Raw genomic sequence first — 14,003 nt, 5'->3', positions numbered from 1 at the left:
GTGGATCGACGACAACGAATATCGCAATTCGTAGGACTGTCGTATTTTCCAGCGTTCAAGTTCAACCTCGTCAATGTTTGCTCTTTTTCTGTGTGAAACTCTATGCCTTTTAATACATCGATCAATAGATTTTCCATTCTTTGGAAAGCAACAGTGAGATACTTTCACGTTTGCTTCGATTTAAAGAGCGCGTTGAATTTAATTTTGCAGAAGTTGACGTACGAAAGGAAAGGGAGGACGCAGAACGGTACAATGAAATTGAAAAAAAAAAAACAGCGCACCATTGTACAATTTATGTTTTATAGATTTTGTACATGGCTTTAACAATCTCGTATCTATTTCTGTCTGTCCTTTTGATTTATCCACTATTTTTATACCGTAACGTAGCGCGAGGTATTCGAGCGTTTCACAAAAGCCACGGAACAGCCGGGACAAAAGAGCTGGAAGGCCTCTCCATACAAATTAAACAACGTTTAGTTTTATTATCACGGAAACGGTTCATTGTGGTCACGAGTCGATGAGCAGCACCGCCGTTTCTTTCTTTCTTCATCGCCGATCTCCTCCCTCCTCGTCTCCTCGTTCTCTCTTCTCTTCTTTTTTCCATTTTATGTCTTCTCTCCTGTCTCTTCCTCCGCGCCGCTGCTATTCCCGGACGGCGGAGGATAACGAATCTCCTGTAAAAATTCCCTCGCCCCTGCAAGATAAATGGATCCTGCTTTCGAAATTACAATATGAATCGTGGCCACTTCTATCTTTTGTTTCTCTCTTTTCTTCTTCGGCTTCCTTTTTTTTTTCTCTCCATCTTCCGTGGAAGGACTCGAGAGGGCGAAGAGGCGGCAAGAGGTGGGAGGGACGATTTGTTTCTGGCCTCTTAAGCACCGGCCCTTACCTATTCATAGCTCGTACCAAGACGTTCGTTAGGTGAATGAATAAATTTCAGAAGCTGCCAGGAAATAAACGACCGGAGCATGTGTTGCGCTGGAGACACCGCGAGTTGAGACTTTCCATAGAAAACGCTCGATTCCACGAACTCGCCGTGTCGTCGGATAAACAATGCTTTTAAAAAACAGTTTTCCAATGGCTGGCTATTTTCCACGACCGAAATTATATCGCAGTTGGCTGAGAGGAAGTTGGTTCGTTTTGAGGTTCGCTGTCTTATATCGACGCAGAGCGCACGTGTAGTGGACAAAAGGACGAAATAATCCTTGTTCGATTTTGATTTTATTGTTCGACGATATCATCGGTCTGTAAATAAGCGATACGAATGTATTTGGTTGTCCGGAAAGTATCTTTCTGTTACAGACACGTGTTTTACAACGACGTATCTTTATACAAACACGAAACCTAATCTGTCGAACGTTGCGATCTTTAGTTTGAGAGAACAAAATGGATCATACGTAATTCGATAAAACAATATAAAATGGAAAATATTGTGTTTTTATTATTTCCTTATAAAACGAAAGAAACTTTTCGGACGACCTAATGTATAATCGGTGTGCAAAAAATCGATAGAAGATCGGCGAGAGTCGTTTGTACATCGAAATCGAATCGCTTGAAAATTAGCTCGCTCGTTCGCTGTAATTGGAATTCTTGTTCGTCAATTTTTGCCAAATAGCGTTTTTTACTTCTTAGAAGTACGAAGAACTCGAGCAAAGATACGTATAATTTTAGATGTAGATGTTTCTCTCTGTTTTGTTTGAACTAAAAAAAAAAAAACGAATCAAACCATCGTGTAACTTTGATTGCTCCGTGTCAAGAAGGTATCACACTACGTCGTTGTATAATCTTTTTCTTCCACAAACCGCTACGCCGGATCTTACGATTTTTTTTAGCGAGATCCACTCGTAATCAACAGTGAATTTCTGATCGCACTCGTTCTTTTTTTTTTTTTTTATTTATCTGGTAGACTATTTACAATCAATTCTCATTGAGAATTATAAGTAAATCGCACTCGTTCCGAGAGAATTTTAAATATCACGCGAGAACTCCGTTCTTTACTTAAATGTACGGATGATGACGAATGATTTCAGCGTGACACTTACGAGAAGTTAGAAGATCGTTTACTCGAACATCGCCGTGTACGGTTACATTAAAAATATTCGAAATATTTCAACCGAGGCAGGAACTAAGGAAAATGCTAACAAAGATTTGATAAGCAAACTCATACTCGCGTCGGATCTTCTTCTATCAAGTTTCGGGGAAACTGCGCGTTATGTACATTTTTTTATCCTTGTCCCGAATCCTCGCTCAAACACCGCACTCTGCGACCATGTAATTTTTCGCAACAATTAAAAATGCAAATAATATTAATATTATACCCCGTCCGAAATGATCAAGAACTGTACGCGTTAAGAAACAACGAGATCGTACGCGTTAAGAAACAAACAATTCTTCTGTTAGGTGGTCCGAAAAGTTCCTTTCGTTTTATAAGGGAATACTGGATGCACAAGATTTTTCGTTTTATATTATTTTATTATTACATTCAGCTAGAATCAAATATACGATAATCATTTATTATTCACGTTATAGTACGACGCCAGAATAATTTACTTGTAATTGTCAATAAGAATTGATTGTAAACTACTTCCAAATAAAAAAAAAAAGAAACTATTATTTTATCGAATTACCCATGATCCATTTTGTTTTATCAAGATAAAGATCGCAACGTTTAACAGATTAGATTTCGTGTTTGTATAAAGACGTGTCTGTAAAAGAAAGACACTTACCGGACAACTTAATATATTGATTTAAAACGAAACTTTCATGAGAGGAAGGAAGAAAAAGAGAGAAAGAGAGAAGAGTGTAAAAGCCACGAAACAGAGAGGCAACAGTCTGAACATTCGACAACGACGACGACTAAGTGTCTTCGATTACGGCATGCACGGCCCTTAAAGTTAAACGTTTTTACACTGGTCTCGTTGCTTCGAGAGTATCTTTCAGTGAAGGAGGATAAAGAAAGAAAGAGAGAGAAGATAGGCGGGCCGCGTAAATATTTAGGCTGTCCAGGCAGCAATGTTTTATTTCCACGATTCCCTCGGCAAATAAACCGATTTCGACGACGGATCGACGAACGAGATCGGAACATCTGTTCGTCACACGGCTATTTCAAGAGATTCTATTCGATCGTATTCGTAGCAAATAGATCCAGTTTCCGTGATAAGCGATGTTAAGAATTTGGAATTTGATGTTTCCATTTGGTGCGGCCCATGTAACGGCTAAGAGGTCGGTTTAGATACAAATATTTTTAGAACGATTGGCGGAAAAACTAAACGCCAATCACGGCCCTGATATTGATTTTTAAAGAAGTAAAAATACAGAGATAAAAAAGGTATTTAAAAGGTCGATTATCCATTGTATTCATATGCCTCGATATTTCAACATCTTCGATATTTGTTATATATATTTAAGAAGATTGTTCACCCTGTAAACTAACTTTTTACACAATATATGTTTACAGGAAATATCTTGAAATATCCCCATACATTTCCAAATTATTTACCAAATGTCTAGCTGCATAGATTGTAAAATACAAATTAAATAATAGAAAAAGAATTCCAAACTGTTTCCAAATTATTTACCAAATGTCCAGCCGGACAGATTGTAAAGGACAAATTAAATAATAAACAAAAGAATTCTAAATTGTTTCCAAATTATTTACCAAATATCCAGCTGGATAGATTGTAAAATATAAATTAAATAATAGAAAAAAAATTCCAAATTGTTTCCAAATTATTTACCAAATGTCCAGCCGGACAGATTGTAAAGGACAAATTAAATAATAAACAAAAGAATTCTAAATTGTTTCCAAATTATTTACCAAATGTCCAGCTGGATAGATTGTAAAATACAAATTAAATAATAGAAAAAAAATTCCAAATTGTTTCCAAATTATTTACCAAATGTCGAACTGAACAAATTGTAAAATACAAATTAAATAATAGAAAAAAAATTCCAAATTGTTTCCAAATGCTACCAATATGGTCGTGACAGTCCTGTTTCGTTACGATAATAATGAAACTTCAATTTACCTACATAAAACGCACTATATATACATAAATGCTTTCTGTAGTAAGTGTTTTCAAATACTGAGCGATAGCACCGGGTTGAATTCAGCGTGTAAAGATATACGTTGCATCGAACACTACAATTACCAGACAGATAGGCTATCTGTCCGAGAAAGGACATCCGTATATTGCTGGAAAAGGGAATCATTGAAATGTAAACGTTCGTGCTCCAGTACGTGTACGGCATTCTCTTCGAATTAACCAACGGACAACAAAGACAGAGGTGAAAGAATGACCGATTTTATCTTTACCGGCAGCAGCTGATCGAACTGTTTCTATTAATCTTGAACACCTGGGTTTGCGGTGGGTGCGTGCAGTAACCTTCTCTCCTCGTGGCCCTCGTTATTCCTGCCTTTTACGAACGAACGACCGCAACGATGCTTTCGGAAACTAGTTTTACTCGCAATTTGTAACTGATTTTATTCTTAAAATCGCGGAGAATTCTATTGGAAATTAATATAGTCGTTTTTATAAATATTTCGAGAACGTCAAAGGGGATTAAGATCTGTCTGAGAGGCGCTGAGATTTCCAAAAAGCTCGCAGCGTGGAAATAATTTCTCTGTAGAAAGACACGTAACAACAAGGTCGAAATGTTCCAATATTCTAATAACGAAAGTTGAACCATCACTGAATCGTATAAATTTCCTTATTCCTCTCAACGAACATCGAAGTTTGTCTAAGGGTACTATCTCAGACGATAAAACAATTTCTCGATCGCGTATCAACGAATCGTACGGTAGAACTCGAAGGCAAAATAATTATCGTGTCATCATCGATAGCGATTACTTCCGTTCTTCCTTTGCTTCTACTCTTCGTTATCGTTTGCTTCGAATAAATGAACGTTAACGGCGAGTTCGCACTTTGATCGATGACAAAACACGCGAAATGTCTATGCAGAATGGAGGAAGTGAGTCAGTGGCAAGCTGCGGATGGGCAGAAATATGCAGAGTCGAGGAGATTCGAGGCAAAATCGCGGCCTGGTGTCACGGTCACCACCAGGAGAAAATTAACACCGCCGCACGTGTTCGTGACTCCGTTTCGTTTCCTTCGCCATCCTCACGTGCACTTTTCGTAAACTACCGTTCGCCTGCTTTAGCCGGTCAAGGGGAACTGCTCGGTTCCTTTTTTTTTTATTTGGAAGTAGTTTACAATCAATTCTCATTGAGAATTATAAGTAGATTGTTACTATAACGTGAATAACGTGAATTCTAGCTGAATCTAATGTTTAAATCTAGAGTCTAATGTCTTTTTAGCCTGCGGATCTGATTCGTCGTGTCAAGTAATTGGGTAATTTATGGCTTTTATTAATTCTTGTGTTATATTTATTATTGAATTTGGGTATTTCAGCTCGATTCCTGCGAAGCAAAAATTCCTCTCTTTTCTATCGTCTACCGCATAAGTCGTCAACTTGCTTCTGTATATTTCCATTGTCGAAGGAAACAGTTTCTTTTTTTCTTAAACAATTGGTCCCTTCTGTTCGACAAACGTCCTTTGTCGATCGTTGAGCTTCTCAGAAGCGAATCTTGTTTCTATCAATTATTGGTCCCAAAGATGCGTGCGATAGTTTTAGTCTTTTTCTCAAGCGTTCATATATATAATTACTTTCGGTCGACATAATTTTCCAGGTTTTCCTCCAACCACTTGGTTCATACTGTTCTATTTGAAACGTCAACTTTATGATGCATCGGTGACGATAGATCATAGCCAGATCTCACGAAATAATAGCGAGCACGAATTATTAACGTTAACTTGAAGCGGGAAGTTCGTGCGCACGCGGCGCACTCTCCAGATCTCACACCGACAGATCATCGCTCATTCAGGTCGATGCAGCGCGTTTTAGTCGGACAGCAGTTTCGCAATGTCGCTGAGATACGAAAATGTGATTCTTTCGCGGCGCGAAACTTGACAGAAATTCGAATACGAAAGGGGGGAAATATTTTGAATTAATTAATTTGTTAATTCGCGATGCATATATTACGTATGAATAGAAGAAAATTGTAAAAGGGGACCTACGACTTTTACGTTCGTTCGATAATTTCTTCCAAAGATGTTTCTTCCAAAGATGTTTCTGCAAGGAAAACAAAATACGTTGAAACTTAAAATTAGTTTTGCCGAAAACATACACGCGAGAATTGTGCCAGTTTTCTTCGACCAAACGTTGTCGCTATATTCGATAAGTTAAGATAAGGAAAAAATGTCGTACAGACGTATGTCGCTGGAAGCATCGTTAAAGGAAAAAATTTACAGGACGAGAAAAGATCGTATGAAATGCAGACAGAAGTTATCGTAATACTTCTACGACTCTAACTACGACATGAAATTGAATTTATTACTCTTTGAAGTTCTCATTTATTATTGGCAAAGTCGAAGTCGTAAAATTATTACGATATCGTCTGACTCCTATTGAATTTAAATATTCCCGATCTATTGACATTCCGCATCGTAGTAACGCACGTTCGTTGTCGCTCTTCCCATATATCATTTTTCTTTTCTTTTTTTTATATTTTTCTTTGTTATAATTCCAACAATGCTTCCACTGATACACGTTTATTTGACCTTTTTTTTTTCTTATCTCGACCTATAGTATCTGTCTAATTAGTTGATAACTTTTGTCAATGTAATAGCATTGATAACGATAGTATTGCAACGTAAGCGTGAGAGGATTCACGTGTCATTAGTGGATTTGTTTATTCGTAGATGCGATAATAATTACAGACGAATATCGTTATGCCGCTTTTACTATTATCCATAATTATTCCGTGACTATTCAAGATGAACAATGTGTTCCGTGTTCCATGTGGCCAACCGGATAAGTTACGAAAAATCGAGGCTCGTTACGCAAACGTACGCAATGATCGCGTTGCGCAATCTCGGCGGCACGAGAGAAAGAGAATCACCGCGAAACGACAACGCATCAATTACCCCGAGCAAAACGACGATCATCGTGGTTGCGATCATTCACGGTTTAATCGGCGTTATTTCATGTCTATTTTCACGATTGTAGGTACTTAGGCGAGGTCCGCTGACATCATTGCGAATTGAACGTTCACCACTCGCGGCTTTCTTTCGATCGATCGTCGATATCGAGTACAATCGCGCATTTAGAAGATACTTTCGTTGCTCCGATCATTTTTCCAAACCAGAGTGAAAATTCCACGCGAAATATATCGACATTTGCGAGAGCGAAACAGATTATGGCGCAATTTTTCGACGAAATTTCAAACAAGTTATCCTGATTTTACAAACTTTTTAGCTAAAGTTATGGGACAATTTATAACGAAAATTACTTATTCACAGACTATCTACAAAGTCTCTAAAACGCAAGTCGAATAGGCAATAATATTTCAAACCAGTCTAGTCGCAATAATATCGCTTTTGATCTTTGATATTTTATTAATTTGTTTACTAGCATTCGTATCCTATTGCTAAACATCTTGTAGTTTCTACGTATTTTCAAATTTGTTTCCAACTTTGCAAATGTAATGACAATCCAGTCTCATTGAAGTACTATTGACATTTCGCAATGTTTCGTAAAACACGCATAATTTATTCGTAAAAAGCTCCTGTAGGTGTTCGAATATTTTTACCTACGTCTGTATAAACAGTAAACATATTTATCTTCCTATTTGCAGAATCAAATAGGACATTTATAGACTAGCTACAGAGTCTCTAAGACACAAAAGGCAATAATATTTCAAACCAGTCCAGTCGCAATAATATCGCTTTTGATCTTTGATTTTTCCTTGATTTATACACTTTACTAGCATTCGTATGCTGGTGCTTCACATCTTGCAGTTTCTGCGTATTTTCAAATTAGTTTCCAACTTCGCCAATGTCGAGTCTCGTTAAAGCATTAGGTTGTCGGAAAAGTTTCTGTCGTTTTATAAGGAAATAATAGACTCACAATGTTTTTTGTTTTACATTAGTTTATTGAATTATGCAGGGACATAATAATGGAAATAGAACGAAATGCATCATAATTCAATAAAATAATATAAAACAGAAATTGTCGTTCATCTATTATCGCCTTATCAAACGAAAGAAACTTTTCGGACAACTTAATACTAATGACATTTCGCGATCTTTCGTAAAACACGCATAGTTTATTCGTAAAAAGCTCCTGCAAGTGTTCGAATATTTTCACTTGCGCCTGTATAAACAGTAAGCATATTTATCTTCCTATTTGAAGAATCAAACACAATGTATAACAATGTGTAATATCGTCCAGTGTATGAATGTAACAAAGCGTAATAGCAACTTGCCTAACACCGAACCAATTCACCGCGATGTTAACCCGCTTGCGTAACCCAGATGAGATGGAAACTGCAAGTTGCATTCATGTGTATCGCTCGGTAAACACGATTCTCGTAATTGGCAACAAACGCCTATCACAGCTGAGAAAAACAAGATTCTAAAACGTGATTTAGCTACTCAATAAGATAAATCACAGACGAATAGTTTATGGTATCGGGCACGTAAAAAATTCTGCGTTTCAATGATCCGTTTTTAATTAGCACGGTTTATCGCGCGAATTTACCTCAGAAACTTGTCGAACTGATTCAGCCTTGGAATTTTCTTCCAATCTTGAGGAAAGAAACCTTCGTGGGAATTCTATCGTTCCAATTACAGTCGATAAATTTAATTAACTTAACCGACCGAAGGTCGAGCAACGAGAACCACTTGCAAATGTGGAAGCTCGAAAATTTAAAAGTCCGAATACAATTAGCAATTAAAGAGCTTGGAGATTTGAGTATTTGGAAAATTTTGCTATTTGAAAATTTCAAGATCTATTCGCCCGTGATTTAATATTTAGTAATTTCCAATATTTGCAAACTTGCAGTTTGGAAGTTTAAAGTTCTAAAAATCTGAAAACTGGAGAATTGGAAATTTTAGAGAAATTTAATATTAGTAGAAATACGATATTTGAGACTGTAGAAAATTTATTTCTCAAACACCGACGATTTTATTTTTCACAGCTGTTGTTATTTTTTCTCTATTCTTTCTATCTTCCACTAATTTTATATATCCCATAATATGTCCCATATAATTCTATAATAGATCTAATCGAATTTAAATCGAACAGTTAGAATTCTCGCGTGTGAAAGTTAGGAGAAACCTGCACTTGACGATAAAGTCTTCGTTACAGACTTTAAATCCTAAAATAAATGTAGCTAAGAAAGAAAACAGACAGCTACCAAATAGCAAAATAAATTTACTTCCTCGAGTAAAAACGTTTATTAGGATGGAAGATAGTTTGGCAACGAGTTAATAGCTTAATAAGAAAGATAATGGTAAGTAACGTAATTACGTTACGTAAGTATGTTCTGAATGCATATCGAAGGCAAGGAGAATGTTTTGTTTTTTTATTTGGAAGAATCTTACGATCGACTCTCATTGAGAATTGTAAGTAAATTATTCTGACGTGGTACTATAACGCGAATAATAAATGATTATCATATCTTTGGTTCTAGCTGAATCTAATGTTTAAATTTAAAGGCCTGCGGAATATCTTTTCAGCCTGCGGATCTTATCCATCGTATCAATTAATTGAGTAACTAGTGGGTTTTGGTGGTTGTTAATTCTCATGTTATACTGTTACTGAATTTGGATATTTCTTCTTTAACTGTGGGTATCTCAAGGTCGCGATATATTGTTTCGTTGGTAACATGCCAAAGTGCAGCTTTTAAGGATCTTAGAGTTTTTGATTGGAATCGTTGAAGAATTTCTATGTTGGAATTACTCGCTGTTCCCCATAGCTGGATCCCATAGGTGCAGACAGGTTTTAATATGGCTTTATACAGCGTTATTTTACTCTGCACGCTTAAGTTGGAACGTGTACCAATGAGCCAGTAGAATTTTCTTAGTTTTAATTTAAGTTTCTTGGATTCATCTACGATGCGTCCCAGGAGAATGTAAATCGCAAGTCGTTTTAAGCTACGAGACGCGGATGATACGAATAAATAACAATATTAAAAGAAAAGCGATGAAACGGTGTCAAACGTCGATCGACGCGTACGCGATCTTGATCCTGGAGATGTCGATCTTTATCTTGAAACGATCGTGGATGAGTCAATCGACTGGAATGCTTAAGATCGACTGGCAAGTGAACGCTTTGGTCGACCGTCGAGCGATTTGCATCGGATCCGCCCAGATCTCGCCACGAACTTCGAAGATTTCGTATCGCTTACGATCGGTGTCGGCATGATCTAACGACGAATGACTCCTCGTGCAAGGTGCATCGAGTGGCTTACACAAACGCGTGAAAAATAGAGGAATAGCAGCGAAACCTTGTAACTGAAATTAAAATAGGAATCTTGCGGTATAATTCCTTGAAAATACGGTGACGAATGATGGATGAGGAGAATTTACGAATGACGGAATTGGAGTAACGGTTTGAAAATGTGGCGAGGTTGATGCAGTGAGATTAATCCTTCGCGATGTCACGTGACTCAGAAGTCCCGCAAACTATGTTTTTTTTTATTATTACTTAATTTGTACTTTACAATTTGTCAAGCTGGGCATTTGGTAAATTTTCCTAACTTAATCGCTGAATAACATGTGCATGGCTACATGCACAGCAGGGTACCATCTTCGAGTTTGGCTATTTTATTTCTTCAATGAGGTCAGTGAGGTGTTTCCTTTTTAGTCTTTTGCTGTGAGAGACGTAAACTATGTGTATAACTATATTTGAAGAATTTGTACTTTACAATTTGTCAAGCTGAACATAAATTTTTCTAACTTAATCGCTAAATAACATGTGGATGGCTATCCCCAGCGGGGTACCATCTTCGAGTTTGGCTATTTTATTTCTTTAATGAGGTCAGTGAGGTGTTTCCTTTTTAGTCTTTTGCTGTGAGAGACGTAAACTATGTGTATAACTATATTTGAAGAATTTGTACTTTACAATTTGTCAAGCTGAACATACATTTTTCTAACTTAATTGCTAAATAACATGTGCATGGCTACCCCCAGCAGGGTACCATCTTCGAGTTTGGCTATTTTATTTCTTCAATGAGGTCAGTGAGATGTTTTCTTTTTAGTCTTCTTTCTATGAGAGACGTAAACTATGTGTATAACTATATTTGAAGAATTTGTACTTTACAATTTGTCAAGCTGGACATTTGGTAAATTTTCCTAACTTAATCGCTGAATAACATGTGCATGGCTACATGCACAGCATGGTACCATCTTCGAGTTTGACTATTTTATTTCTTTAATGAGGTCAGTGAGGTGTTTCCTTTTTAATCTTTTGCTGTGAGAGACGTAAACTATGTGTATAACTATATTTGAAGAATTTTTACTTTACAATTTGTCAAGCTGGACATAAATTTTCCTAACTTAATTGCTAAATAACATGTGCATGGCTACCCCCAGCGGGGTACCATCTTCGAGTTTGGCTATTTTATTTCTTTAATGAGGTCAGTGAGGTGTTTCCTTTTTAGTCTTCTTGCTGTGAGAGACGTATACTATGTGTATACCTATATTTCAAGAATTTTATTTGATTGCGTTACTATAATCCTATCCAACAGTCCCATTTTCCATCCGGTTATACATTCCACGTAATGTTAAAAAATGTCTCGAGCTGGAGCAAATATGAGAAAATTATTGTTGGTAAACTTCCTACTCATACACATAGATTCAACAATTCGTTAAAGAATCAAATAGCGCGTTTTATTTGTCCAAGAACGAGAGCAATATCGAGATATAAATATTGGAAGATCACAGCGGAGTTGATATGTATTGTAAAATATTCCTCAATAAGGATATTTTAAACAATCTAATCGCGTGCCTTACGTTACACGAAGGAGAAGTTACTTGTATTAGTTAAATGAGGTGCGTTATGTATAAAGCGATCTGTAGCTCTTCTTGGAATTATTTTCCGCAACGTTAGTCATAAAATTGATATTAACGTCAAATACGAAGTATACAAAATAACGTGAAATTAGGAACACAAGTTTGAAACAAAATTATAGTCGTTTGGAATCAACCCAGCTGAGAAAGGATTAATGGCTGTGACAAGTGGCGGTACGAATCCACGATTAGAAATCTCGTCAGCTTCAATTTCTGAGCGGTACCTGCACGCACCTCATGCAAATTACCTGACACAATTGCATTCTCTTTCGCGTACCGATCATTTGCGAACATTCTTTCTTACTGAATCATAGATATCCTTTCTTCTTCCCTTATTCCAAAAAGAAAAACGCCAGATAACGATCGTGGTTGGATCTAGAAGACATAGATCGTATAACTGACTCATAAAATACGATATTAATCGTGCGAAGATAGAAGATAATAGAGACTATTTTTCCCATATTTAATTCTTTCAATTAATTTCAATTAATTTCCGAGAAGCGAAGAAAAATGAAAAAGCAAGTTGCAGTAATTTATTATAGGATCTAATTATCAGTTGATAGATTAAATTAATAGATCTAGTCACACGCGGTATAAATATGTATTCGTTAGTTAGCATAGGCGATATGTCGTGATATAGTTGATAGAAAATGCCTGTTTTATATTCAACCAACAATAGGAAGTGAATATGTAATAGGATAATTAAGACGTAAAAAATGGTATGAAATGATAGTGGCGAAAACAAATCGAAGAAACAAAATATTTTGTAATTCCTAAGGAAACCGACAGACGCGTTATCCATCTAGAAAACCAGCTCCTCCTACCAGTTCCAATCTGCAAAATAACTCCTCTCAAATTTAATTTATCGTTCTCGTCTTCGTAAGTTACGAAACGAGGAAAATCATCCTTCGCAATATCGAAAAATAATCCATTTTCCACGAAAAATTTCTAAGTTTGTAGCTTCGTGAAAAAAAAAAAGGAAAAAAATAAAAGATACCTTTTAGCGTCCCGAGCTCTTAAGAGCTCTCGTTTTGACGATAAGGCGCGACTTTTAAAAGAGAAAGAGACTGGCCTGGAATGGTTAAAAGTCGGGAAAAGTCACTAAACCGCATAATTCAGCAAAAAGTACAAGCGAGCAGCTCGCTACGACGGAAAGAAACTGTATATGGCAAAAAGGGAAGAACAAAGTTTTAACAGATAAACAACGACGTATCTCCACGCTAATTGTGGGTTAAGTAGAAAACAAACGACGACAAAGTATTGCGCAATATCGAATGCATAATGCGCGTGCTGAAACGTGCAAAGACCGTGAAAACGAATCGCCGATGCAACCGTGGTTACCAGCTATATTAATTATACATACGTTTATAGGCGAGCAACTCGGAAGAGCAGAAGCTTGGTAGTGCAACGAGTAAACGCGTCATCGTCGTCGATCCTCCTCCGGTTCTCCATCCGGCTGGCGCCTTCGGCCGAGTCCGCATGTAAATTAATAAACGACCGATCTCGACCACCGAGAGACGAGAAGAGAAGGAGAGAGAGAGAGAGAGAAAGAGAGAGAGAGAGAATCGTCGTTGATCGCTGCTGTCCTTGGCACGTTTTCTTTTAAGGACCGGCCACGTTCAAGCTGAAAAGTACCGTTCTTCCACGAAATCGCGATCGTGTTTCGTTGCGCGATTCGTTCTTAATTCGCTCTCGTTGCCGGATGTTTTCTAAATCGAGATTTTTTATTTGTCGTTTCTCAAGAGGATCTTGCTCGTTTCTATCCTCATAATTATTCAACCAGCTTCTTTTTTCCTTTTTTATTTTTCCTTCTATCTGCCGGTTGTTTGCCTCGTATGTTCGTAAGGTTGTTCTTATCGTGTTAGGATTTTTGTATTTCTACGTTTAACGGTTTATGTAAGGAGAAAGGTTTGGTTTTGACGTTTTAACGGCTTACGTAAGGAGAAAGAGCGAGTTTTCAGTGTTTTAGAAGCGCGGAATTTATCCTGCAAAGGCAATAAAATTTGCAGTATTTTCGAAATAGAAATCGAGAGGATCGAGAAGGAACTGGAGAATCGAATGATTCGTTTTGGAAATGTTATTTCTAGC

The 14,003-nt window shown here is 37.0% G+C and overlaps 1 long non-coding RNA gene across 1 annotated transcript; it reads right to left on the bottom strand.

Annotated features, from left to right (window-relative positions):
- Positions 1–282: 282 nt before the first annotated feature.
- LOC125385600 lies at positions 283–13,741 on the bottom strand. Its single transcript, XR_007225061.1, has 3 exons — positions 13,279–13,741; positions 4,316–6,132; positions 283–1,245 (listed from the first exon to the last, which is right to left on the bottom strand). It is a non-coding gene; the product is annotated as an uncharacterized LOC125385600 (long non-coding RNA).
- Between the last annotated feature and the right edge of the window lie 262 nt (positions 13,742–14,003).

This window comes from Bombus terrestris, chromosome 9 (genome assembly GCF_910591885.1).
Source record: "Bombus terrestris chromosome 9, iyBomTerr1.2, whole genome shotgun sequence".
In the NCBI taxonomy this organism is placed as follows: Eukaryota; Metazoa; Arthropoda; class Insecta; order Hymenoptera; family Apidae; genus Bombus; species Bombus terrestris.
Note: the sequence above shows the minus strand (reverse complement) of the source record. Positions and strands in the feature narration are given on the sequence as shown.